The sequence below is a fragment of the Capsicum annuum genome, chromosome 5, assembly GCF_002878395.1.
Source record: "Capsicum annuum cultivar UCD-10X-F1 chromosome 5, UCD10Xv1.1, whole genome shotgun sequence".
NCBI lineage: Eukaryota > Viridiplantae > Streptophyta > Magnoliopsida > Solanales > Solanaceae > Capsicum > Capsicum annuum.
This window is the reverse complement of record NC_061115.1, coordinates 210,065,878-210,078,460: the sequence shown is the minus strand read 5'-3', so window position 1 is coordinate 210,078,460 and position 12,583 is coordinate 210,065,878.

The following is a 12,583-nucleotide window of genomic DNA, read 5'->3' as shown; positions in this document are numbered from 1 at the left end:
TAATAATAATAATAATAATAATAATATATATATATATATATATATATATATATATATTCCCATTTACTTTTATGGCAAACAATTGAAGCAGCAGTTCTGCTTGCTCACGCACAAAGTAGGGAACGGAGAATCAATTGTCATTCCGTGACAAAAAATATATATATTATAAGGGGAATTTGATCGGGAGCGACTTTCATGGTTAAGGTAAACCCGTTTTTATATTTTTATTGTGATCTTAAGTCTAGGTAATTTATTTTGGGTAGTGAAATTTAATTGCTTAAAGCAAAAATTATGGACAATAAAGGTTGTTTTGGATACTAGTTCAATGAATTGAAAATATCACGGAACCTTGAAGGTTGGGTAGTCTAATTTTACCATGAATTAGTCTAAAATAAGAGATACAACACGAGAATGGATATGATGTGATTATAGGTTTGATCCAAGAAAGTGATACAAATCATTCGGGGTGACAAATTTGGTATTTCGACATGTATACTGTGAGTAGTAATCTTACCATAATTTGTTTTTATTAACTTGCATATTTTATACTTGATTTTGATGAAATAATGAGTTACAAAATGCTTTGAAATTGCATGTGGGGCAAGTCCTTTACTTGATATGATATTGAAATGGTTATTTGAGATGTGATATTATTACTTTGAATATTTTTCACTTATATGAGAAATATGTATTTTGCCATATGTTTTTATTCAAGTTTACATGTAACATGATTTGATATGAACTTTAAATGATACGGTATTATTTTGAAAAAATGTTTTCATATGAATATCCTAATGTTTACAAAAAAATTTATAAATGGGAGTAGACCTTGATTTAGCTACGGGATCGTTAAGCCTGGTGCACCTTGTATTTACCGATGACTATTACAACCCTCGCTAGTGGAAAGGTAGAACTAGCATACTGCTACTGATATAATATTTGACTCCTTTATGAGGGGTCCACTGTTATGGGCTATTCTTGATGAAGAAGAATGTCACATTGATTACATGATTCATTCTTGGAAACCTCCCAAATATATAATATTTGATATGATACGATGCTTTTTGAGTTTATTACTGAACTATTGATTCACTTTTCTTACATGAACCAAAGAATACTGTTTATTGTTACTATTTTCTGAAAGAATATTTATTTCATGATGTTTTACGACTTGTCCCCAATAAAACGGTTGTGGTTAAGTGTTATTACTCACTGAGCTAGCGTCTCAGTCCTCGCTATTATTTTTCAGAGAACGCTGGTGTCGGTGAGGATCTTGTTGGCTAGAGAATTTGAGTAGCATATTCCTGGTAAGCCTCGCATTTGTTCGCTTGGGCAGAAGTTTATTTATTTGTTACGTTCTGTTCCTTCAAAACTCTTAGAGTCGCTCCATAGTCATGTCTTTAGAAGTTGAGCATTCTTTCATTATTTTGGATCAGTAGAGTATTTGTCTTCCTCTTGTTTTTGGAGATGAATTTCGTATTGTTAATTGGTGGTATTGGTGCAAATATTTGAGGATTTCAGTGGATTGTATTGGTGTTATTGATGGTTGGTTGTGGTGCTGTTGATTTGAGACAGGGAATTTTCTTGTTAGGTCCAAAAACAGAGGAAACTTTGTTCGATTTTTTATAGAATTCTGATGAGGCTTGCTTTGGAGTCCTGAACTCCTTAGCGCCGGTCATGATCCTATTTTGGGCCGTGACACACATCCACGATAAAGATAGAAAAGAAAAAGATGTGAAGAAATTAGAAGTTACGTGAACAGAAAATTCTCTTTGATTATAATTTTTTTTAAATAATTTCTAAATATTTTGAATTGCTAGCTATTGTGAGTGATAGTACTTTTTATGTAGTTTTTAAATATGTAAATTTTATTTTAAAGAAAATAAAAATCTTATGTATGACTTCACACAAACACTAATTAATTTAATTATTATATTTAGAATTAAGCCAAATTAATTAAAACAAAGAGAATAGCTTTAGAAAAGTACACTAAAGTATTGCAGCTACTTGATTGGTCATAACAAATTATTATCTATTTATCTTATTTTTCAGATTAATATATTAGGTTACATTGAAGAGTTACACATTATTGATGCCTAGTATATGGTGCTGTATAATAGGATGTGAACTTATACATACAAATTATACAAGCAAAGAAGTTGCAATTCCAGAAAATTCACTTAAAAAAAAAAAAAGAATGGAATTTTTCTTTGCTCCGCCCTAGGAGCTCCGATCTATTTTGCTCTATTGATGACTCAAACTCATAACATTCGAATTGAAAGTGCGGAATGCTTACCATCCAAATAACTTCTTCTTGTAGTGGGACTAGATACAATGAAGTCAAAAAGTTTTTATTTATAAAGCGCATGGTCTTAATCTTGTGATCATGGGTTCAAGTCCTACGGTGAGCTCTCAATCACCTTAATCCAATCCATCTATTATTTGTTTAAAAAGTGAAAAACACCATTTGAAAATTGAAGTTGTATTTGATCATGAATAAAAATTAAAATTATTTTTTATTTTTATAAATAATTTGAAGCAAAAATAATCTTTGTCGTTTTTCATATTCTTGGGAAAAATGAAATCCAAAATTTATGGCCTAAGATATTTTTGGAGTTCTTCAAAAAATATAAAAAAAAATTCATGGGTTAACGCTCCCTTGATTTGCTCTATATTGAGACCCAAGCCCATTATAATCTTCGTAGGCGTTTGAACATGAATTTGAAATCATTAATTCGGGTGGATGTTGATGAAGTTAAAATTTTATCTAAAAATTATAGGCAAAATGATCTTCTGGATCCCTGTACTATGTTAATTACATGTTTGTCATTTGAACCCTTGAACACATTAAAAAGTAATATTTTATACCCTTTGACCGTTGACCTTGCCTATGTGGCAAGGTCATGGTGACTAGAATAAAGAGAGTGTAGCCACTCGCCTGGGGGTGTGAGTGGGGTCAATTTTTAGCCTATTTTACATTAAAATAATTAAAAAAATAAAAAATATTAAAGTTTAAAATAAAGTTAAAAAAGAGTCCTTTTTTTGTTTTGTTTCATCTAGAGAAAAAAATAATTTCATCAAAAACCCAGACAAAAGATTTAAGCATTCTCAAATCTCATACCATTGTGAGAGTTGATTTGTTTAAGAATTTTTCATGTATTTCAAATTAGAACTTGGGATTTTTGCTTTATTTTGAAGAGTTGCTTATATATTTGATTTACTGTAGTATAGGTAATAACTTATGTATTGTGACTGTTTATACATATAACTGATATGTATGGAAAATCTGTGTTTAATTGAGAATCATATTAATTTTTTTTTTGTATTGTAATCATGTATTATATGTATTGGAACTGCTTATACATATATATGTTATTTATAGAAAACTGTTGTTTTTTATTACCAATGTTCCTTATACATTTAGTATATTGCAGTTATGATGAAAACTAATGTATTAAAACAAAGAGATTATACATACATAGCTTATTTTTTGATGTTTGATTGTAATTTAGATTTTATTGATGTCCATAATCTTCTTATACATACATATGTTTTAACTAAGTGTATTGCAATGACGTAAAATATATTGTATTATTACTACATAATTTGGTAGATATTATGTCTGTCGTACATTATATTGTATTGGTACTATATAAATTGGCATGTATTACATTAAACAGTGATTTATACTTTAGATATTTACATTATACTTTAGATATTTACATTATACATTAGAAAGGTATATTTTTTTTATAATACTTTATTTACTTCAGTAAATGATTTCTTATACGTTAATACTTTTTTATAATACTTTACGTTGGTATATTTTTGACATACGTCAGGTACATTATACTTTACAATTATAACCTTATACAATATAATTATAATAAGTTTAAATCGACTATGTTAACCTCATATATTTATGGTCACATTATACTTTAGATATTTACATTATACATTAGAAAATTTATATTAGATATTAGTCTTCATGACATCCTTATAATATGTATACGGTTACATTATACATTTAGAAAGGACGGAATACATATATAGGCCCTTGAAATATTTTACGTTTCCCGTTTAGACACCTCAATTAAGCTAGCTACTTATTGAACCATTTACTCCTTCACAAATGGTTTCAATTGAGCCCAATTATCCGACGGGGCACTTTGCGTGTACTCACTTCTGGGAGGCGCGTGAAATGTCAATGGACCAACTTATTTGGCACCCAACGGATCTTTTATCCTCTTTTTATACCCAATTTCTTTCAAAAAAAATCCTAATTCCCTCTTTCTTCCTCTATGCCTATTAATATCCACCATTTTTGTCTCCTAAATTCTCCTTTTCCTCTTAAATTCTTTTTCTGTCTTTTCTCTTACTCCGCTTAAACTCTCATACTCTTATTAGTTTCTTCTTCTTACTCATTTTTAGAAGTGATATTCAATTCATCTTTTTCATTGTCTTCATCTCAGTATGTTTATGTGGGGTGAAACTTGAAATTAAGACCTCGTGGACATAACTCAACACTGGTCGGAGATTCTTTTGCTGCAAAACTTCAAAGGTATTCATATTTTGCTGCTTCATTGGACGAAATGCAATTACTTCGATTGGTGGATGTAATTTTTTAGTTTAATTTCTTTAAACCTGTAGGCGAGAGGTGATTGCAATTACTTCGATTGATATGATGATGAAATGCCTCCTCAATCAAAGAGGGTGATGTGGGGTTTATTGAAAAAAGTCAAATCATTTGAAGAAGAGAGGAATCAATCAAGAAAATTTAAAGTGATATGCGTTGGGCAATAGTGATTTTGGCTACATGGTATTTCTTCAAGAAATATACTTAAACTTTGGCAAATATTGACTTAGGTTTCTTATATATGGAACTGTTTTGATTTGGCTAATTCTGAAGTATATTACTTGTGTGGGACTATTTTTCTTTGACTTTCTTGTCGTAGTGTTTTTTTTGTGTATGAAACAATAAAGAAGGAAAAAAGATAAGTTGTAAAATGTTACTCTACTATATTTTGATTTTGCTTTTCTATTGTAATTGATTTAGTTAGGTTACTGTACTCTGTCTTTTTAGAGTTCAAATGATTCATTTAAAAGATTCAAAGCTGTCAAATATTTCACACAAAAAGAACCACCATTCAATAATTATATAAAGTACAAGAGCACAAGTGCAACTAATCGACATTTTAAACACAATAATCTACCATTCAACTGCTCAAAATGAGCTCCAACCATACATTAAGTGTTCATCAAAGATTAATCTAAAACAGACCACAAAATATAGTGCAGAACTTTTAAGTTGGCTTCTTTTTTTACTGACTCATACGCTGCAATTGAGAAGTTGTGAAAGCATTCTTTCCCTTTCACTTCATTCCTCGAGGCTTATAACCAATAGCAATATTTTTTTGAGTTGCATTTTTGTAAACACCCGAAATGACAACTCTTTCACCTCTAGTTCCAGGCTGCATAAAATGAAGTAAAATTAGCTTTGTCAAAAGATAATTAAGAATTACATGAATTAAAGTTGTAATTTAGACTTATATTTAATGTTTGACTGCCACTCATTTGATCAGTATAGATATCATATCCTACTGTCTTAGACCTCTTTTGTCCTGCTGATGATGTTGATGCTCCAATAGTCCTTTTTTCCCAAGTTGCTGATCAGATACACTTTCTTTTCCTTTACCTCTGCCAGTGCCTCTTCCAGTTCCTTTGATTTTGCCAGCTCCCCTATCTTTGTCAGTGCCTCTACCTCTACCTCTTCCAGCTGACTAGACTCTTATAACTGCTGAGTTATCAACACACATAGAACTGCTGAAGCTTGGTTGCTGGCTGAAGCTTGATTGCTGACTGAAACTTGGTGGTATGCTAAAGCTTGGTTGCTGGCTGAAGCTTGGTGGCCTGCTAGAACTTGTTGCCTGGCTAGAGCTTTCAGGTTATCCCATTCCATCCTAACAATAAAGGATATTAAATCTATAGTGTAAATATTAAAATTTAATTATTGAATTAAAAGATATGAGTGCATTACCTGAGCTTTACAGAGAGTTCTGTTATGACCAATTTGATGACATTTGGAGCAAGAAATTTTCAATCCTTTCCTAGATAGATTTCCATACTTCTTGTTAGGCTCATTCTTCCTTTTTTTTTATTCTTTCCTAGTCTGTCAGGCATTGGTCTAGGCTCAGGAGGATCAATCACTACACCACTTGTGTTAGGCCACATTTTCATATTAGGTATTGGCTGAAGAAAGTAGTCATAAGCCTTCAGGAATGTATCTTTCTTATACCACTCTTCCACATAAAATTCAGGCTCTATACCTTTATGCTGATAAGCCAATACAACATATTGACATGGTATGCCTCTCAATTGCCAGCTTTTACAAGTGCAAGTCATTGCCCTAATATCAACTATATGCCTATAAGGACCTTGCAAGAAATACATTTGATTATTTCTATTTCTCCCAACTGCAACTAACAATTCACCCTTACAAGAACCTTTCAAAAAACAACCATCTAACCCAATAATTTTTTCTGTACCCTGCCAGCCAGTCTCTTTTTAATGCATCAAAGCACAAATAAAAATAAACAAATAGATTTTTTTTAGGTTGAGCTCTCTATCTATCCTCACCTAACAAGAACTGTCAGGATTAGTATGTTTTATCATGTCTGCATAGTCACGAAACCTTGAAAATTCCATCTTCTAATCACCTAAGAATTCTTTAATAACTCTATGGTTTGCCTTGCTATATATAGTTTTTCCCACATACAAACCCAACTTTTTTCTCATCAATTCCTGAATTTTACACAGTTTTATATAAGGTTGTAAAGTTATTTCATCCTTGAACTTATGTGAAATAAAATTAGATGTGCACAACTTGTTTTTTGTAGTAGTAATAGTGCATACATGTACAGGATAGTAGTGCTTGACAACAAAGTCATCAGAATGCTTATCAATACTAGCAAACAACAACCATTTACATATCTTGTCCTCACACCTAACTCTAAATCTATATTTCTCATTAGGCTTAAGCTTCAATCTAACTTTGTATTCAACAGCATACTCTGCCATACCCTTCCTAAATTGCTTAGCATTTTCAAATATCACACCAAGCTCAAATATAGCCACAACACAATCATGATCAAATCTTACCTTTTTAATTTTCCTTCTTGCTGGTAAATCAACACCCCTGACAGCTTCAGGTTCCAATCCATCGGCATTGTCATCACTATCAAGTTCTGAGCTATCTATATACTCCTCATCTCCCCCTAATCTTCCACTGTATCTAGCATCCTTATTCCTACCAATATCTTCAAATCCTCTATCAACACCTGCTGATCTAAGTTTTATTTCTTCATTTTGGATAGGTTTCTTTTGTTTCACACAGTTTATCCTTTCATTTCTAAGAGTTCTTAACTCTTCATCAACCTCAGAATCATCATCTTCTGGTATTTTAAACTCTTGAGAATTAACACTACTATCAAGATCTGTTTCAGCCCCTTCTAGATCTGAGAGTTCATCTACACCAAACTCTACATCTATGTTGTCAGTTTGGGTAGGTTCCTCATCTAACCCTTCAGCATTAATATCATGAATTGTTGATATGTTCTCACCCACATTACTATTTTCACCAACCACATTACTACTTTGATCACCTACTGTACCATAAAGAAAATCAGATGGGACCCCATCTTCTACCACTTCTAACTCATCCACAACATGGTTCACATACAAGTCTAAAAAATCCCCATCTTTTAGGTCTTCAACAAGACTTACCAAAGTCAAGTCATTTTCTACTTCAACAAAGACTTTCTTTTTAGGATCTTTAAAGTAGAACCTACTTACAGTGATATACCCAAATTCTTTAGTATAACAAAGCAACTTGAATATAGAAAAGTGGTCCTTGTCCATACTTACATATTTCACCTCACTTTCTCCTATGTAGCATGGACTATATTCTTCATCAAAAACAAACTTTCCACCGTGGTGAAAACGAGTTGTAATAAATAATATTATCCATCAGATTCCTGAAACAAAGCTCTAAAAATACCTGACAAGTTATGAATAGTAAAAACCCTAGCTTTTTTCAGATATTTGCAAACTATCATTGTTAACGTAATATACTAACAAAGCACTAATAAACCATTTACAACTACAATACATGACAAAAATGTGACAATATTAACATTTGTAACATACTTGAGTGTGATTCAACCACAAAACAACAACAATTCTTGAAATCTAACTCCAAATTCTTCGCAACCAGTAAAGAAATATTGAAATCAGTGTTAAACTTGAACTAATCACTCAAAAAAACTATGTAACTTTTCATTATACAACAGACGAAGCATAAATTAGTAGTATTAGGAAGTGAAATCGCGATTTTAGAATTTCTGATAGAGAGATTTGGGGGTAATTATGAAGGATTTGATCTTATATGGGGGGGATGAAGTGGAAATTATATTTTATGTATTAATTAAAAGAGAAGGTGAGGTGTAAAATATAATTGATTATAATTGGTCAGAATTTACACGTAGGCTGCGACTACATACATGCGCTCAACACGTTAAAAATGAAGGCTTTAAAAAGGTGTCATGTCGAACAATTAGGCTCAATTGAAACCATTTGCGAAGGAGTAAAGGGTTTAATAGGTATTTGGCTTAACTGAGGTGCCTATACGGAAAAAGTGAAATAGTTCAAGGACCTGTATATGTATTAAGCCTTTAGAAAGCTTATATTTTTACATTAGTTTTCATGATAACATTATACATAGAAGTACTATGTATAAGGTGCACACATACATGTTGAGTGTTGACTAATATGGCCTTATGTAATTTTGTTTAGATTAATCTTCTTCAATTAATATGGGTAAAGTTGAAAAAAATTATTAATTATCTCTTGAATTTGTTAAACATGCCAATTATTTTGAAACAAATTTTTTTTAGCAAATGTGCCAAGTAGTTTGAATCAAAGGGTGTAATATATATTGCATTGAAGCGGGTTTAATAACTGGAGCAACGTGAATATATTTCATATAACTCAAACTTCTCTCTTTAAGTCTTCTTTCACGCAATATTTCGTTAACATATATAGTCAATGAGTAAAAGTAACATGTTGTAAGTCATCTGCAAAATAGATAAATTATAATATTTGACAATTGTTTAATTGTGTTTATGTTTAGGAAAATTTTTGAATTTGTATTGCAGTTTCTATTTTCAAGCTTTCATAAATTAGCGCATTAATTACTGGAGTTAATTGTGAGAGAGAATAATGATAGCTTGTTTTATTTCCATAATTGCAGGCAAAACGGTTATCTCATACATTGTAGTAACGTATAAGGCACAGAGTAATGTATATGTATAATTCTAAAGCTGGGAGAGAGAAAGTATACCCGAGATTCTATGTAATTACTTTCATTAAAGATGAGATTTATGTTGTTTATACAAATTTTATTTGGCCATAGAATTAAAATTTTAGTAGTTGTAATTGTCTTATAAACATAACAATCCCATATTTTGTGGAAAAAAATATTAAAAACTTTTCAATTCTTATACAATCTAAACAGATGAGCAAATCATATATTGGTCGTATATACGTTAAATGAATTCAAAACATCATAATACGCCGCAGTAACAAATAAATATCTTTATATTCATTTTATGAATATAATTACAAACTTTCAAATACATATAATTTTTCAAAACTCTATATCCAATAAATCAACAGTATTAGTAACTAATTACTTCTTCATACAAACCACTCATATTATATACAAAGTCTCTTCATGTCGAGCATGACTCTTCTAGTTTTCTACAACATAAAATTTAATTTAAATTTTTGACTTTTTTCTTATTAAATATTGAATCCTCTTAATTAAAATCCTGACCCTGCCTGTGTCAATACAAACATACAAATTGCAAAACAAGAAATTCTTACAAGGAATTCAAAATGATTGCATGAATGTCTCTCACACATAGAAAGAGATTTGAACCTACAATGTAGCTAAAGTAATTTTTGAGCCGTCTTGGTATTTACATTACGATTTCCCTTATGTTCAAATAATTTATCTTGTATTACTCGCGCAATGCCGCAATACAAGGCAAAGGGTGGAGTTAGCTTGGTGTCAGAGAGATTCATTCAAATTCTTCAACAAAAAATTATATTATTATACATAGTAGAATAAACGTCGAATTCTCTTCGAAGGATTCGTATGTTTAATTCTTTATTATATTTTGAATTTCCTTAATGAAAATTTTGACTCCGTTACTACTCAAAAGTATTCAATTAAACTTCCTTCTTCGTATGTAATTTTCTACGAAAGCATAAAGCTAGTGATCCTTATCGACTTCACTAAGACGTAAGTTTTTAATTCTTTCTTATTTTCTTTGTCATTCTCTTTTCAGCAATCTTTGTTACTAGTATTCATACAATTTTCTTCTACTCTTCAAATTTATGTGACACAAGTTTTTTTTTATTCAATTTAAGAAAATGACACATTTCTATATCTAGTAATTATTTAGTTTTAAAATGTCTATGAGATGATTTATACCACACAAATACAAATATTTATGAGTTTAAATTTTATGCACCATCAGTGTATCAATTTTTTACACCATCAGATAATTTTAGTGATATTTAACCACAATAATCTATTTTTAAAAATTATAAGAAAAAAAGAATATCAATAATATACCCAAAAAAAGGATATTCATGGCAAGTACACTCCTACTTGATTCCAACCAAAATTATTTCCATAATCAAATTATTTTCTTTTCCAAATTTAATACGATTATGAATATTTCTGTATGCATCATCAATTCAAGTAAGCATCAAAGTTTGGGACCCTATAAAAAGATAATTTTGTAAGTAAGCTTCAAAGGTTATGACAAGTTTCTTCTTCTTAGCGGTATATCATCATATATTTTAAACAAATTCCAGATTCTTTTCTTGTTTACTAACATAACAGATCTAATCGTTGATAGTGGAAGCTTATTAGAACCTAAGCTTCATTAAGCTTTAATTGGTTCAAATACCAATTGTTTGAACATCATAGGAAAAATGAAGAACATAACACTTTGAGAAAAAGATAAAGTAATTAATACAACTTTTGGTTTAAGAGACGTGAAGCTTAGATAGTAAAAAAAAGCTCTTCTAATTACATTTTCATTAGCATGTAAAATTCACCATTTATGGTGGAATTGAAAATCCTATAACGAATCAGTACAATAGAATTACGGTGGTAGAAGAAACGTTGAGAGAGAAAAAGCAATACTAATTATTTTAGATGAAAACAAAGGATTTTAAAGGATGAGAGAGGAAACAGTAAAATCAGTTCTTTAATTTCATTTTAAAAAAGAGAAAAAATTAGAAAAAAATAGGTGACCTGCTATAACAAATTAAAGTTACCCGATAGTGTAAGAAACTGATACATCGATGGTGCATAAAATTTAAACTCAATATTTATAACTTTTTTTAAGTTATAAATTTTAAAAGTCTTTCTTTCTTTTCTAAATTTTGTGTCAAATCAAACTACGACACATAAATTAAAACAGAAAGAAACGACTTTGACTAACATTGTGGCATGTTGCCGATCTAGCTCAGTTGGTGGAGCGCAAGGCTCTTAACCTTGTGGTCGTGGGTTCGAGGTTCACGGTACGGTGGGCGTGTCTCAATCACCTTAATCCAATTCAATCTTTTATGAACTAGATGGGCCTTTTGAGATATAGAAACATATTCCATTTATTACTCCTTCCATTCATATTATTTGTTTATCTCTGACTTGATATATATCTTAAAAAATAATAAATAAAAAAATAATTTTACTATATTCCTTTTAAGTATAATAAATTTTTACTTTGTAAAACGCAATAAATAATGTATTGTATTTAATAGCAAGCATAACATAAATAAAAATAGATAAATATAATTAATTTTATAAATAGAATAAATATTATTGAACATCTTAAAATAAAAAAAATGAACAAATAATAATGAATAAGAAAGTACATTTTATATGGTATTTCCATTGAATACATGTCTGGAAAACAAGAAATAAGAATGATTGACACTGTCAATTAAAAAATATCGTTTTCACCTCAAACTATACAAGAAAAGTCAAAGTCACACCTAAACTTATACTAGTGACCTATTACACACCTAAACTATAAAAAAAAATGATACTTTTTACTCCCTAGATTTGACATGAAAAATACATAATTATTTAATAAAAATGGTGCGTCAAAATTTAAAAATAACGCCAAAAAAAAAAATTAAAATACTCCAGACCCCGCCCCCAGCATCCATTTCTCCGCCCCCCCAAATCATCTTCTTTTTCACCACCCCATCCGAACCAACATATCTTCTTCATCACCCCCACCCTCAAGCTCCAACCCCGCCCCCAAGTCATGCAATTTCTTTACACCCCATCCTCCACCCCCATCAAATCGAAACTAATTTCACCTTCCAATTCATTCATCTTTCAATTCAAATATGATTTCTTTATATAGTGTCAATTCAGCTCATTACTTTGCTGCAATTCTTTTTTCATTTCTTTCCATGGCCTCATGTTGAGTTCTCG